The sequence below is a fragment of the Oryx dammah genome, unplaced genomic scaffold (assembly GCF_014754425.2).
Source record: "Oryx dammah isolate SB20612 unplaced genomic scaffold, SCBI_Odam_1.1 HiC_scaffold_26, whole genome shotgun sequence".
Taxonomy (NCBI): domain Eukaryota; kingdom Metazoa; phylum Chordata; class Mammalia; order Artiodactyla; family Bovidae; genus Oryx; species Oryx dammah.
This window is the reverse complement of record NW_024070210.1, coordinates 14,543,086-14,559,182: the sequence shown is the minus strand read 5'-3', so window position 1 is coordinate 14,559,182 and position 16,097 is coordinate 14,543,086. Positions and strand designations below refer to the sequence as shown.

Sequence of the window (16,097 nt, the reverse complement as noted above, 5' to 3'; positions counted from 1 at the left end):
TTCTATCCTTTCACTTGCAAGCCGTGTATGTCTTTACAGCAAAAGTTAGTTTCCTGTAGAGAGCATATAGCTTCATCTGTTTACATCCTTTTGCTCAAATGATTCGTTGAACCCTCACAGTAACCCTATGCAGATGTTGCTACTGTTGCCCCTAATGTTTCCCAAAGTTAGAAACATTTATTTATTTGGAATTACAATGAAATCATATCAAATAATGTGTCAGAAAGCTGACAAGTATCATACACATCCAAAAATCTGTAGAAATAATATAACATTTTCCTTAGTGAACTGCCTGAAAAACTCCACATTTCCCTATACTTTCCCCTGTGTAATTCAGTTAACCTCACTTTTAGATGAGGAAACTGAGGCTCATGAAGTTTTAGGTAACTTCTCCTAGATCCAGTGAAGGTGGAATTTGAATCAACATTCGATTCTTTGTTGTCCATCCTAATATAGTTAAATTGACATTTTGAATCTGGAAGAGGGAGGATGGGTAGGGGGAGAAAATGAATTATTCAAACATGTCTTTGAGATAACCAGCCCCATGGGGAAAGAAATAAAGCTGGGCCCACCACACTCCTAACACCAAAATAAAATCTAGAAAGAAAATTTAAAAGAAGGAAAGAGTAAAAGAATGATTAAAAAGAAAAAGAACCCTAACAATTCCAGTGGAAAACATGAGCATATATTTTTAGGATCCTCTAGTAGAAAATATTTTGGGCTATAGAAATATCTGAAATTTCTGTAAGCAGTGATGCCAAAAATAGAGTAAAAAAAAAAAGACAAATGACAATTTGTAATGCACATAACAAAAAGTTAATTGTCTTAATTTAGAAAAATCTCTTAAAAATCAGTAAGTTAATTTAGAAAGAACATAGTTCACAGAAAAATAAATGCAAAGGCCACCAAGCAACCTGGAAGCAATGCCTGCCTTTTCTGATATTTAAAGAATTATACACTGAAACAAGATGTCATTTTCAACTCACATATTGGCAAAGTTTAAAAATTTGATGGCTGGGCAGTGCAGACTGGTTCATCTTCTTTGAAGGACGATCTGGCAAGACCTGAATTTTAAATCCACCTAACCTTCAACTCTTTACCCCTGGGGATTTATCCTACAGCTAACCTCACATATATGCACAAACATATATCATCAAAGATGTTCGCTACAGCTTTGTCTGTGCAGCAAAAACATAGAAGCAACCTAAACATCCGCCAACAAGGATAGATTCGTGTAAATCATAGTGCGTCCTTCAGTCGGAGGTTACGACAGCTACAGGAGTGAAAGATCTGTCTCCTGGTATGCAGAGATGTGTGATGTGTAATAACTAAGAAACAAAGATAAGTACTGGGAATATGGTCCCAGTTGGGTTTAAAATAAAGATGTAGGCATAGATATATATTTGTCAGTATTTATGGGAAAATTCTTGAAGAAAATGTTTATTTTGGGGAGTAGAACAGAGGTCTGGGATAGCAGGGAGACTTTTCATTCTGTGTTATTTTGAATGGTTTGATTTCTTTCCCCTTACATAAGTATGTTATTTTCAGAATTCAAAAAGTGAATTTAAGGGAAAAAACCAATGATACAAGGAGAATACTATTTAAAATGCTTCCGTGAACTTCCTTTTAAAATTCATTTCTCAGTGGGTTCACTTTTTTTTTTTTTACACTGATAATTTTATACCTGGAAGGGCCCAAGAGATCATCTGTAACCTGCATTTTTGTCCACAAGGAAAAGAGACCCAGAGAGGGTTTCAGCAAGTTGCCCAGGGCCCCTGGCTGGTTGGCTGCAGGCACTGGGCTCCTATGATCCTGCTTTTAGGAAAGGAACCAACGAGCCCCTCACGCATATGATCAAAGCTTCATCCCTGGACTTGTCAACCCTTTCCCAGCACACGTAGTCCAGGGAGTCCTTGTTCTTTGGCATCCATGTGGGGAGCCTGCTAAAATGCATGTTTCCAGGCACCTTCCTGGAGATTCTGATTCAACAGGCTAGGATAGGGCCCTTAAACCTGCAGCTGAGCAGGACCCCACCCCAGGCGATTCTGATCGTACTCAGAGTCACCTGGTGGTTACGGGCCCCTCCAGTCTCCCCAGTTCAGCCCTGCAGGCAGTGTGTCTGTGTGTCTACACTGAAGCCTGCACCCCACTGAGGGAAAGTGGGGTGCTCTACCTCACCAGGGGCAAGTAGCAGCCACAGATGCCAGGACTTCCGGTACAGTGTCCTTCATGGGCCCCCAGCTTCCTCCCGGCGTCTGTTGATCTTGGATGAAGGATGGCTCCCTGGCTTACCTACCCCAGGGCTGGGCATCTGGATGCAGAGTAGAGGGGCAGACTGGGGCTTCTGGCTGCATATATGGGGTGCCCCTCACCTCATCAGAGTTCCCATGAGCCAGACCTGGCGGGGCGGTGCTGACAAGCTTGGTGGACCTGGGAGGGCCTGGCCTGCTTGGGCTGAGGGAGGAGCCTCAGGGAGGCTCAGGGAGGACGGGGATCCATGCCCACCTGCACTGAGAGCACTTCTTTGTCCCGGTGCCACAGAGCCTTGGAGGAGCCCCCTTTGTGGTCGGGAATTAGGCAGAGAAGCAGCCGGGACGCTTGGAAGCACCTGGGGATCGATTAAGAGGAGGGCAAGCCGGTGACAGCTCACCTCAGGAGCCCCCTGACCTCACCTGCTGCTGCAGGTAAGCGCTTTTGCTCTCATCCCACCCAGCAGGGCTCAGTCCCCACTGCCAGCTCCTTCCTCAAGCTTGTGGCCCGCGGCTCTCTGCTTATCGCTTGAGCAAAGGCCCTCTCCAGCCCTCCCACATCCACAATCTAACAGGAGAGTCCAGGAGGACAGTGTCCCAGGTGACCCCGGCTCCTGAGACCCGGGAAGGGGTTCAGAGGCTGTGTGGCTCTGGCTAGGATGCTCCCAGGCTGAACTGCCAGCTGGGTCCCAAGTGGCTCTTGCCCAGCTGACCCCAGTGTGGGGACAGGCTAGACCCAGTCAGACACAACTCTTCTGAGCACTGACTGCCTCTTGATAATTTTTCCTTGGGAGAAGATTAAGACAGATGGTATCTTCACAGACTGTTGGAGCTGTAAGGACTCTTGATATATTCCCACCTCAATTTCTTTTAACTTCTCAAGCCTTGCTTATATCAATAGTGTCATTTAAAATGTAGCCAGTCATCTCAGAGGCATCAAGTGTAAATCACGTCAAAACAGCACAGGAAGCCCTGGGTCTCAGGCAGCCCTTCCTGGGTGCAGCTGCCTCCCCCCTGCCTGGCCGGAGCCACCCCGTGCCCTACATCCTTCCCTCTCCTTCCATCTACCTGGTGACTCCCAGAAATTCATCCTCTTTTGTGAAAGGAGCACTGGTGGTGATCACACATCCAAAGCTAGAAGGCATTAAAACCAGGTCAGCACCAAAGTGAGGCTTTTTCCTCCATTTAAGTAAATAAAAGTGTTAGTCCCTGAGTCATGTCCAACTCTTTGCAACCCCATGGACTGTAACCCACCAGGCTCCTCTGTCCATGGAATGCTCCAGGCAAGGGGATCAAATCCAGTTTGCCTGCATGGCAGACAGATTTTTTACCGTCTGCGCCACCATTTAAGTAAATAAGGTAATAAATAAAACCAGGAAAGGATTGGATAGACAAGAGAGGTTATAATTGTGATATTATTTCTCTGTGGGAGTCTCTAAAATCTCTTTTCCGTGAAAGAAGTTATCCTGTCTGGGCTGTTGTCCAAGAACATTTTGATTGTCGCTGTTGTCAATAACAGTGATCTTCACTACAGTTCTTTTCCATGCAGATCAAAGTGCTTGATGTTCACATCTCCCTTTTGATTTCCTGGTCTGGCCATGTGAGAGCTCTCCAAGGCAAGGAGTCTTAACCGCAGGCAGTGTTTCACTTCCCTCCGTCCGGCCCTGCCCACTGCCCCGCCCAGATCACTGCAAGAGGCAGCAACGAATACTAGTAAAGAAGGCAGGCTTGGGAGCTAGGTGGGTTCAGTGCCCAACTCCACCACCTCCAAGGCTGATAAGATCACTATACATCAGTCTTCCCATCTGTAAAATGGGAATAACAATGTACCCTAGGGTTACTAAGAAGATTAAAGTTAGTATTTGTAAAGCTTGAAACAACCTCAAGTTCTCAGTAAGTGCTCAACACGTTAGCTGGAATCATTACAAAGGCCGGTTCTCCCCCAGCCACACTTTGCTGCTGCCAGATTCACCTCCTAATCCACCGTGTAGGTGTCTCACTCACCTGCTCTAGAATCATCCATGGTTCCCCATGGTCTGTTTAGTGACTATGCTCTACTCTGTCCTTTAGAGCCTCAAAGGCAGAAAGCCTCTCCTTTCCTTGTACGTAAGGACTCAATGAGGTTTACTGAGAGGGAGGGTTTCTCCCTTCAAGGTGGGTTAACTGTGTTCCTGGGGTGGGAATGCACAGCTGGGGGGTTGAGCCAAGCTCTTGCACCTCCCCAGTGATGGCCCAGGTGTGGGCAGCCCTGGATGTTGGGCGTTGGGTCTGCACACAAGGGTAGATTTGGTGTCCCTGGTGTCTGCTGGGCCGCCAAGGCAGGGAGCCCTGTCCTCGGCTGCAGCTCTTGCGGTGCACACAGAAGTGAGGAGCGGGCACCTGGCCACAGGCCAGAGCAGGCAGTGCCCTCAGTTATAACTCTCACTCTCTGATGAGCTCAGGCCGGGTGGCAGATGTGACATCATTGTCCTCCTTCATCGTTGGGAAGTGGCCAAAACCTCAGCTCCTGATAGCTCAGGTGGGAAGCACGAGGCCAGCAGAGACCTCTGTGATCTGACGACGCCTTGGACAGAGAACTCAGCAAGCCCCCCTCGCTGCATCTCAGCTGCTTCTCTCGCAGAAGAGAGCCTGTGTGCCATAGAGGAGCAAGCACTGGCTTGGAGGAGGACAGACCTGTGTTCAAACTGGGGCTCCCTCAGCTGGTGGGAAGAACTCGGCCTTATCAGTTAGCCTCCCTGAGCCTCTATTTTCCCATCTGTAGAATGGGAAGATAATACCCATTCCATAGGGTTAATGGGAGGCCCAAATGGAACAAAATGCATAGAGCTCCTCTACAGTGCATGCTGGGGTGAGCACTCGTTAGTAACTGCAAAATAATTTGCAGTTATTCTGATGAGCCCATCAAAGTTCTTCCAGGAAGCTGGGTGGGGCTGCCTCAGGCCTGCGAGCCTCTTGCTTCCCTCGACTGAAATTTTCCTTGCCTGGCCCCTACTCCAAGACGAAGGGAAGTGTTTTTGGCAGAGGAAGGGAGAAGGAACAGTCCAAATCTTCCCAGATTTCTGGCAAGGGTGAAAGGCACAGCAGGGAAGAAGCAGAACTCTGTCTGATTTTCTCAGAGATTTTTCCGCTTGAGTGCTACCAAGCTCAGGAAGCCAGGAGCAAAGTGACAGGGAGGAGACAAAGCAGACCACGCTGGTTCATGCAGGGTGGAATTTTTCTCTTGATTCATTCCACACACAGATGGATTTGTTGGGATTCCAGGCACTATGCTAGGCACTGGAATATTGAGCAGCAAGTAAAACAGACATTGACCTTTTCCTCATGGGGCCTTCATTCCAATGAGGGTGGAGCAGATGATAAACAGCATAATCCACGGATGACGGATGTTAGAAGGCAATGAATGTGACGGAAACACAGAAAAGGAAAAGGGGGAGTGCCAGAGTTGGTAAATAAGAACATCAGGACAGTTGAGTTCAGTTCAGTTGCTCAGTCGTGTCCGACTCTTTGCGACTCCATGGACTGCAGCACGCCAGGCCTCCCTGTCCATCACCAACTTCCAGAGTTCACTCAAATTCATGTTCATCGAGTCACTGATGCCATCCAACCATTTCATCCTCTGTCACCCCCTTCTCCTCCCTCCTTCAATCTTTCCCAGCATCAGGGTCTTTTCAAAGAAGTTGGTTCTTTGCATCATGTGGCCACAGTATTGGAATTTCAGCTTCAGCATCAGTCCTTCCAGTGAATATTCAGGACTGATTTCCTTTAGGATGGACTGCTTGGATCATCAAGACAGGCCTCACCAAATCAGTGACATTTGAGACACCAGCTGTCTGCTCCCCTTGGGAACCCCCTGAGAAGTCAGTGGACTCAGAATCAGGGCCAGGTGGCTTTCAGGAGCTACTAGCATAGGAGCACAATCTAGACTCCCTTCCAGCCTCAGCCCAGATAGTGCCATGCTCTTCCTCTGGAACCTTCAATAGCTCCCTGCTGCCTATAGTATTATGTGCAAATCATTCAGCCTGAAATTCAGGACCTCATGGTCCCCCACCTGCCTGTTATCATACCAGATTCTTCTCACCCAGCCTCTGCAGTCAAGTCAATCTAACCTGCTATTTCTGGAATATTCCACTCTATGCTTCCTTTCTCTACTCATTTGCCCCCTTTGCCCAAACAGAAGACTGCCCCCACTGTCTTCTGCCAGCCAAGAAATCCCACCTGTCCCTGTCTGAAGCCTTCCCTGACCCCCTGGGGCCCTGGTCTCTCAGCCCTATCGCCTTGGCTTGTGCCTTTCTCACTGCATGGCCCTTGCTCTGCCTTGAATGTGGGCCTTGGTTGAACTGTCTGATCTCTCCCCGGCCAGGCAGAGTCTGTGGCTCTTTCACCTCCAGCAGGTGGAGGGCTCCGTGAACATTGGCTGGGTGGGGGGTGCCCAAACTCAAAGGCCCCCAGCAACACTGAGACAAGCCCAGGGGAGCCTTTGCCCGCTCAGAGAAAGAAGGCAGAAATGGGAGGCCAGCAGGGAAGGAGAAAAGGAACTAACAGCATGGATGAGATTTGCTGAAGAAGTCGTGGAAGAGGAGAGAGAGAAATCCCCACCATGTGTCTTCCAGACAGACAGACTGTCACAAAGACACAAGGTCAGGTCTCTTCCCCAGAAGAAAATCTCTTCTCCCTTGAGTGTCCCAGGCCAGTGCTCTTCTTGCGTCTGATTAGAACACCTCTTGCTGCAGCTGAACCTTATACCCTCTGGTTCCATCCTCTGCGTTCAGGTCCCTATTTGAGCACTCTTTCAGCCTGGCTCAGAGTGGCCTTCCTTACGCGCCCCGCCAAGAGGTGAGAGCAAGGTTGTAACGAGGCTGGCTGGAGACCCCTATAACCACACAGAGGCTGCCTGGGGGCCAGGGACTGAGGGGCCACCCTAAGTCATGGAGGCTGTGCCGACTAGTCACCCCTCAGCCTCTCTTTGGGGCTAAGCTTTATCACAAGCAGATCTGTAAATAGAGCGACCCAGCCCTGTAGCCCTGTGGTTCTCGGGCCCCTGTGTCCCCGCTCTGGCCCCAGGCCAGGGGAAACCATGTGAGCCAGACCCACAGCCTCTGCCATCTGGCTCCCAGCTTTGCTGGAGCAGCTGTGCTCACAGAGCACCTTCCCTCTGCCTCTCTCCAGCTCCCTGCTGTCCCTCCCCGATGCTGCCCAAGGGAGTGGTTTCCAGCTGGGGGGAAGCCTTTGCGCCGGCCTCCCTCTCCACGTGGGTGCACACGCAGTCCCCTCCTGGAATGCCCCGCCCTGGCCTCCACACCACAACTCGTCTTCAGGTCAGGATCCATCCCCGTGTAGGCTCAAGGTTGGGAACACGGCTACCGGAAGCAGACTGGGCTCAAATCTCCCTTCAGCAGCAATAGTTCCCTCTTATTGTGAGTCTTGAAAGAGTGCGTGTTTGCAAAGTCTCAGCACAGTGCCTGGCAGTGAGCCTTCAATTAATGTGACTACGGTCGGTCGTTCCTCTCTTAAGAGCTAACTTTGGCTGACACCTCCCCCAGGCAGCCTTCCCGGGTTGCTCCAGGCTCAGCCAAATGCTCCTCCTCAGTGCTCCCAGCATCCCTTCTGTGGGCCTCTGGAGTTCACTTAGGCAGAGCTGTCCTGGTTTCTCTGGTGGATCTGTGTACCCACTGGAATCTTGTGCCTAGACCGTCAGTGTCTTGAATGCAGGGAACAGGGCCCACTATTTTACTGAATAAATGATTTCACGAGTAATAGGTGGGTGACTGTGAGAGACAGACCATGAGAGTAGAATTGAGCCTGCCAGCCCTGACGCTTCCAGGGGCCTGTCCTAAAAGATGTGGACGCCCGCTGCAAGGCTTGGGGGAGATGGAGGAGGAACCGCATCCCCTATTGCACGGGCTAACGCAGTGATTCTCAAAGCAAGATCCCAGGCCAGCAGTGTCGGCATCACCCAAGATCTTATTCGAGATGCAGACCCTCAGGCCCCACCCACACCTGCTGCATCAGACCCTCTGCCGGGGGCCCAGCCATCTGCCGTGTAACAAGCCCTCCCAGTGACGCTGGTTTACCAAAGTTTGAGAACCACTGCTCTCCTGTTTCAGGGTAACTCAGATTCATGGGAGGGGGTCTTTTTCTCTCTCAGGGGTCTCTGCTCTTTTGAAGGACTCCAAGAAGGCTGTCAGGCTGGGCCCCCAGTATATGGCAAGACCCACACTCCTAACTAACCTTGAGACCCTTTTACCAACAGAACAGGTGCAGGGGAGGGCACCCTCCCAGCAGAGCAGCCCCTTTCCCAGGCGGCCCTAGACCAGAGGAGGGGCTGTGCTAGCCCAGCCTTGTTGTTGGTCCCTCTCCTCTATCCCTGGCCCGCATTTCCCTCAAGGCCAACCTCTGTAGCTGCAGGAACCCCGGGGCAGGCTTCTGGAAAGTTAGGGCCAAGAGAGACTTTAGAGATTGTTGACTGTATACACATCAGCTCTCAAACACACCAAAGCACGTGCATACACACACACGCATAAATGTACACACAAAACTGCACATAAATGAACACACAAACATGTATGTACCCCAAAATACACACCTAAAATTCAAATTGCAGTCATAAATACCTTCCCAAGCACACACAAACACACACAGATTCCAAACCCACTGATACACACACCTCAGAATACACAGACACAAATGCATAGGCGCATTGTCTTTGTTTCCTAGGGCAGCTGTAACACGTTAACATGAACCGGGTGGCAGACGTTTGCTCTTTCGCAGCCCTGGAGGCTGTAAGTCCAAAAGCAAGCTGCTGGCAGGGCCGTGCTCCCCCGCAGGCTCGTGGGAAGCACCTTCTTTGCTTCTCCCAGCTTCTGGTGGGTGTGATGACCCTGCGTGCTCCTTTGCTGGTCTCTGCTCTGTCTTCACGTGGCTTTCTTCTCTGCGTGTCTCTCCACATGGCCTTATTGGAAGAACGCAGTCACTGAATTCCGGGCCCACCCTAATGCAGTATGGCTTCATTTTAACTAACATCTCTGCTTGGTGATAAGTCACTTCAGTCGTGTTCGACTCTTTGCGATGCTGTGGACTGTAGCCCACCAGGCTCCTCTGTCCATGGGGATTCTCCAGGCAAGAATACTGGAGTGGGTTGCCATGCCCTCCTCCAGGGGATCTTCCCGACCCAGGGATCGAACCCACACCTCTCACGTCTCCTGCATTGGCAAGCGGGTTCTTTACCACTAGTGCCACCTGGGAAGCCCCAGTATCTCTGCAGATTCCCTATTTTTAAATAAGGTTGTAATTTTTTTAGGTTGTATTGTTTTACTTGAAGAATAATTGATAACGTTATATTAGTTTCAGTTATACAACATGATCTGATATTTGTATATATTGCAAAACGACCACCACAATAAGTCCAGTTACCTGCCATCAGCATACATATTATTCAAATAAAAGCTATAAGCTGTGGAAGGTAGACATGCACTTTGGAGAGAGAACCTTCAACCCGGTAGGTCCACACATCCCAAGGTACAGAGACTGACCCCCCCCACACCCCTTGCAGATCGGAACTCCGAGTCCCTTGACGTCAGGGCTGCCCGTTCCCCCTCCCCCGGCCCAGCGTGGAGTTGCTGCCCCATGGTAGTACCTGGCACGTGGTGCTTGTCATCTTTGTTTGGCTTTTTTTTGTTTGTTTGGTTGGTTGGTTTGGTTAGTTATCATCTTAGTACAAAATCCAAACAGTAGAAAGGAGGATATCATGGAAAGTCATCCTTCCTCTCCCTGCCTCAACCTCCATCTCATTCCCTTCCCAGGAGGCAGCCCCGTCAAGAGTTCCTTGAGTTTCCTTCCTGAGAAAAGTCCAGACGCGGGCAGGCCACTGGCAGTGGCGTGGGCATCTCTCTTCACAAGGGCATTGGTTCCTCTTTGCTCTGATTGCTCTCACCTGACCGGGTGCCCACCGAGGGCAGGGCGCCCTGCCGTCCTCCCCACATCCTAGACGAGTGCGGGGCGCAGAGCAAGGCGTTCAGTGAAGGCTGGCTCTGTCTGCACAGCCCTGAATCATCAACATCTGGTTGGCCTGCATGGGCCAGGGCTCAGCCTCCTGGCTGCAAGATTCTTGGGTCTTTCCGCCTCCCGCCGGCCTGTGACACCGTCCACCACCAGAGCCCCTCTGACGGCAGGCGGAGCTGGGCTGGGACGGTGCCCTGTAGCATCCTGACTGTTCGCTCCTGCTGTCAGGCACCTTCCTCCCTGGGATGCAGATGGACTGGGCCCTTCCTCCGCCATCCCAGCTGCCCCCTCTCTCAGTCCACTGCAGAGGAGCCCATCAGACAAGAGGCTGAGGAGGGAGCTGCACTGCTGGCATCTTAGCCTAGGGGACGGGGGTCCTGCCGCTGCTGAGCTCAGTTGGACTTGTTACCACGGAGACGGAAACTACGGCAATAACTCTGGTTGAATCGAAGCCTGCAGCTTCACCAGGTTGCGGAGGGCATGGATGTTTCCCCCAACACTCAGATACCAGATGACGTGTTGCCACCATTCCCCCCCCACTCTAAATCCTGGTGGCTCATATAGTAAAGTGTCTGCTTACAATGCGGGAGACCCGGGTTCAATCCCTGCGTTGGGAAGATCCCCTGGAGAAGGAAATGGCAATCCACTCCAGTACTCTTGCCTGGAAAATCTCATAAACGGAGGAACCTGGCAGGCTACAGTCCACGGGGTCACAAAGAGTCGAACACGACTGAGTGATTTCACTTTCTTTTTCTGACATAAATGGATACCTCGGTCCAAGATTTCATCATGCCCCCAATCCTCTGAATGAGGAGAGCCTGGTCGGGGGCCAGGGCGGGGGTGGACGGGGTGGAGCCGTAGCCCTTCCCGTGAGACTGCAAGCTGCGGAAATGCGAGCCAGCAGCAGCCTTCACTCATCTGAGGAAGGAGGGGCTTGGGTTAGAGGGGCTGTGAGAGCCTTTCCAGCCAAGATGCTGAGTCTGAAATCATGGGGCCAGGAGAGACCCGCCCTAGTTCCGCTGCTGATCATCCCTTTCTTCAACAAATATTTGTAAAGCGCTGTGCTCTACCCAGCACAGCAGAGAAAATAATGAGCAAATACAGCCCTTGGGCTCTATCATCAAGGAGCTTTCCATCCACCAAGGGAGGCAGCCATTTGCTGTGTCATTCCATGAATAAACATCAGAGACACTAGGTGCCCAGGGCTTCCCATGTGGCACAGCGGTAAAGAATCTGTCTGCAGTGCAGGAGACACAGGAGATGTGGGTTCCATCCCAGCGTCGGGAAGATCCCCTGGAGGAGTAAATGGCAACCCACCCCAGTATTCTTGCCTGGAGAATCCCATGAACAGAGGAGCCTGGTGGGTTGTAGTCCATGGAGTCCCAAAGAGTCGGACCTGACTGGGCACGCACGCATGCACCAGTTACTCACAAGGAAATAATACTTCACTGTACTGAGCCGTGGGTATGTGCTAGGGACTGCTCTGAGTGTTTCATGGGAATTGGTTCATGTAATCCTCACATTCACCCGGTCAGGAAGATGCTATTAACATCCTCACTTTACAGATAAGGAAACTGAGGCCCGGGGAGGTTAAGACATTTGCCTAAAGGCATGGAGCTAGTAAATAGCAGAGGTAGGGTTTGGATCCCAGGAGTCCAGTCTTGCTAGGGGCCCACACCTAAGTGCCAAGCTCTGTCTGTCTCCCAGGATGCCCTGAAGCATGAGATGTGGGGGCTTGACCTGGACTGGAGCTGTTCGCTAAGGAGGAAGAAATAGAGCTGAGATTAACCAGTGGGAGAATGAGTTAACTCAGGGGAGGGAGGGAACATTCCAGGTAGGAGGGCTAGCATATGCAAAGGCAGGAAGGAAGGTGGCATGCTTCAGGCACTGAGAGACAGACAGAGGGGCCAAGGGGTGGAAATGAGAGGAGAGGTGGGTGAGACGGATCTGGAGCCATGGGCAAGCCTTGTTGGCTAAGTCAAGAAGAGCTACAGAGAGCCCTTCCAGAAGATTCCATCATGACCTGCAGGACCACTAAGGCTCACCTGGTCCTAGAAGGGTCCCTGGACACCACCAATTGGGCTCCGCACCCCTCCCAGTGAGTCCTGCCCCCAGGGCAGCCCTTCTTACAGGCTGTATGTTATAATTGCCTCTTAGCCAAGGCCTTTGACACGTCGCTTCTAGAATGTGGCTGGTGAAAGGAGAGGTACATCTCATCCTCCTTAGTGCCACCAGCCTTAGAGAACTCAGGAGAGGGTAAATGAAGGGAGGAAGAGCTTGCTGAGACCCAGGGAGCCTGGAGAAAGTGAAACTGAGCTGGATGGAGCATCCTTCTGTGGGGAGGTTCACGAGGCCTTTCCACAAAGGACAGGGTCGGGGGAGCAGAGAAACCCGAAGCCTTTGAGGGACAGGGGCTGCCCATCCACTGGAGCTGAGGCTCTTTCTCGGGAGACGGGGGAGACGAGACTGGAGGAGTCCTGGGGCCAAGGGGGCCTCCGCCTGGAGCAGGCCAGGAGCCAAAAGCTCAAATGTCAGAAGGAGCTATGGAAAATCTCAGGCCTTGGCTTCAGACCTCTGCCTCCATCTGCCTTGCCACTGCGGGCTGTGTGACCCTGGCTAGGCTCCTCACCCTCTCTGGGCCTCGGCATCCTCTTGGGTCAGATGAGACAGTCATGACCCCTGCTGCCACCAGGCTGTTCGGGGTCAGGTGGGATGATGACTGTAAACACACTTCGTCACCTGGAAGAATGTGTGCCCCGTCAGGTACCTCGGAGACAGTCCAGAGGCCAGGCCCAGCCAGGAGGCTCCTGTCTCTCCCTTATCCCTTCCCCATGGGGATCTAGGTTTAGACTGCCCCCAGTTATGCTGCTGGGGCCTTAGTGGTCCTGATCTTCCACTGATTGATCGGTGTGGGGTCTTTGGGAAGGGAGGCTGGCCCCCACTTGCTCAGGTGAGAGCTGCCCTGGGGCACCATGGAGCCCCCCTCCCTGGTTACTGCCCCTGGGTCTTCACCGTGCGGCCAGCACCGCAGCTGCCTGAGGAGCTCTTGACCTGGGGAGGGAGGGCGGGCTAATGGCCACCTTGGCCCACCTGGTGCCCCTGCCCAGCCAGGGCCTATGGATGGAGCAGGGAGGAAGTGGCCTCAGATTCAGGCCTTCACTCTTCTTTCTGAGCAGGCAGCCGGCGCAGGAACCCCTGGGCCACCCCAAGGGCCTGGCCCCTGCACCCTCTCCACCCTCTCTGCCCCACCGACAAGCTTGAGTGGGAGCAGGTCACGATGAGGCCACTCAAGGCGGGGAAGGAAAAGGATTTGATGCCAAAGGATGAAGAGAAGCTGATTGTATGTTCAGTTCAGTCACTCAGTCATGTCCGACTCTTTGCGACCCCATGGACTGCAGCACTCCAGGCCTCCCTGTCCATCACCAACTCCTGGAGTCCACCCAAACCATGTCCGTTGAGTTGGTGATGCCATCCAACCATCTCATCCTCTGTCGTCCCCTTCTCCTCCTGCCTCCAATCTTTCCCAGCATCAGGGTCTTCTCAAAAGAGTCAGCCCTTCACATCAGGTGGCCAAAGTATTGGAGTTTCAGCTTCAGCATCAGTCCTTGCAATGAATATTCAGGACTGATCTCCTTTAGGATGGACTAGTTGCATCTCCTTGCAGTCCAAGGGACTCTCAAGAGTCTTCTCCAACACCACAGCTCAAAAGCATCAATTCTTTGGCACTCAGCTTTCTTTATAGTCCAAATCTCACATCCTAGAAATAGCAAGGCTGCCTTTTTGAATAGGATTTTTGCTAATTATAAATAATAATATATGCTTATGTTTAATGGTTTTTCAAATTCAGGAAATACTTTTCAAATGCTAGTGAAAGAAAATAGTCCCACCACCCAGAGATAGATGGTCTTTTTTTCTACAGGTATAATTTTGGGTTTTTATACCCCCGCCCCTGTCTTTCTTTTTGAACTGAAACCATCTAGTTTGCCATCATTATAGCCTGCTGTTTTCACTCCCTACTTTGTGTTTTCAGCACAAGTAGGGCATTGTCCCTCCTTCTCCCGGTGTGTGCCTGTCACTGCCCAGCTCCCAGGGGTGGGGTCTTGATGTCCCACTGCTGCCTCTCCCCCACCTCCAGCCCTGTTTGGACACAGCTATGGCGGCTCACTGACTTCCGGACTGTAGGCAAAAAGGCATGGGCTCTGGGTGCGGGTGCAGAGTCTGGAGGGCAAGGGAAGGAAACTTCCCAGCAAGCAGAGGGACTCATGCAGGGTGGGGGAGCACACAGAGGGAAGGTGGTGAAGGGGGAGCCAGCACACTCAGCTTGCACCCCGGGTCCAAGAGGCTACAGTCTCCCCTGGCTGCCCTCCAGCCCCCTCTACCCCGGCAGCCTTTCCTCCTGGTTAGAGAGCCCCTGGGATGTAGTAGAGATCCTGGGTGGGGGAGTGGGGTGCTGTCTTCCTGAAGCCCAGAAATACAACTTTCCCCAAATGGGCAAGGCAGCTCTCTGCTCGCATGGTGCCTTCAGAGGTCATGTGATGTGGTGGAACCCAACCCTTTAGATGTCAATTCTGCCTCTGTCTCTCCTCAGCTGTGTGGCTTTAGGCCCATTGCTTAACCTCTGTGAGCCTCAGTTTCTCTACTTCGAGAATGGGGCTACTGGTACCCACCTTTTAGGCTGCCGCCTCTGACCTGGCTTTGAGGCATGCTTGGTGATCAGGGGGACAGGGCCCTGTCTGGCCCTCCACAAACATCTGTGTCCTCTCCTTCCCCTCCTTCTTCTGAGGATTTGTCATGGGCTGTGTCCACTTGGGCCTGGAGTTCATCCCTGGGATTCTCTGTCAGCTTTTTCTCTTCTCCATTTGCTTCTGTCTTTAGCCTCCTAGGAGCTTTGTTCCTATTTCCTGGGATGTTTGCTGGTGTTCGCTGCCTTGGGGGTGGCACATGGCAAAATGGTTGGGAAGGGGGCTGGGGAGTCAGCTGTCCCAGGCTCAGGTCCGACTGCTCACTGGCTGCCTGAACTCGGCCATCACTTAACTCCTCTATGCCCAAGATGGGGCAATAATAGTACCTCCTCATCGTTAGCACAGAAAGCAAAAACCACTCTAAGAACCTTAAGCAAACAGAATTTAAACAGAGAATTACATACTCATAAAATAACCAGAAGGGTTAGTACCTGGGTCTTCAAAACAGAGCAGAGATGATGTAACTGCTTCTGAGCCACATCCAAGATGGGACCACCGGAACCATGAATTCTGTGTTCTCTTTCTTGCAAGCCAGGACCTAGGAGCCTCTGCAACCTACCCCACAGTGTCTTCTCGCCCCTCCTCCCCGGGAGCCAAAGACTGGGCATTGATCTGCTGCAGATAACTCCTTCCCTTCCTCAACACTGTTTGTCAGCAGAATGCAGTGAGGGCAGCGGGCTTTATAAATCTATCTCCAGTGCATCTAAATCGATGGAACTTGATCTCTATTTAAAACCCCAGCTGCAAGGGAGTGTTGTAAATGTAGTTTTCAGCTTTCTAGCTTCTGCAATATAGGAAGGTATACTGGAAAGAGGAGGGAATGGGTGCCGAAGGCCGTTGACCGGACCCAACAGGCAATCTGATAGGTTTGTTGTTAACCCAGTTGACGCATTAAGAGACTTGGCACAGTGCCTGGCACACAGAACTCATTTAGTAGCTGTTATCTGGCATTATTATTGGGCCAAGGGTATCATCGAGCAGTGCTCACAGGACCCTGGCAGAGAGAAGCAGCCCCAGAAAGGAGCGGCCTGGTGTGGTGCTGTCCGTGGTGCTGAGTGCGCTTCTGATCTTAGCGGGAGAGACGGCAAAATGAAACCCCAACCCACAC

At 51.6% G+C, this 16,097-nt stretch overlaps 1 protein-coding gene across 2 annotated transcripts in view; it reads left to right on the top strand.

The window, feature by feature from the left end:
• Positions 1 to 286: 286 nt before the first annotated feature.
• The window catches only part of TMEM63C (transmembrane protein 63C), a 61,583-nt gene continuing 45,772 nt past the window's right edge, over positions 287 to 16,097 (top strand). For both annotated transcript variants that reach the window (XM_040226010.1, XM_040226009.1), the window contains exon 1: positions 287 to 2,684. The gene's annotated coding sequence lies outside the window, so the exon portion shown is untranslated. The remainder of the gene's footprint in view (positions 2,685 to 16,097) is intronic.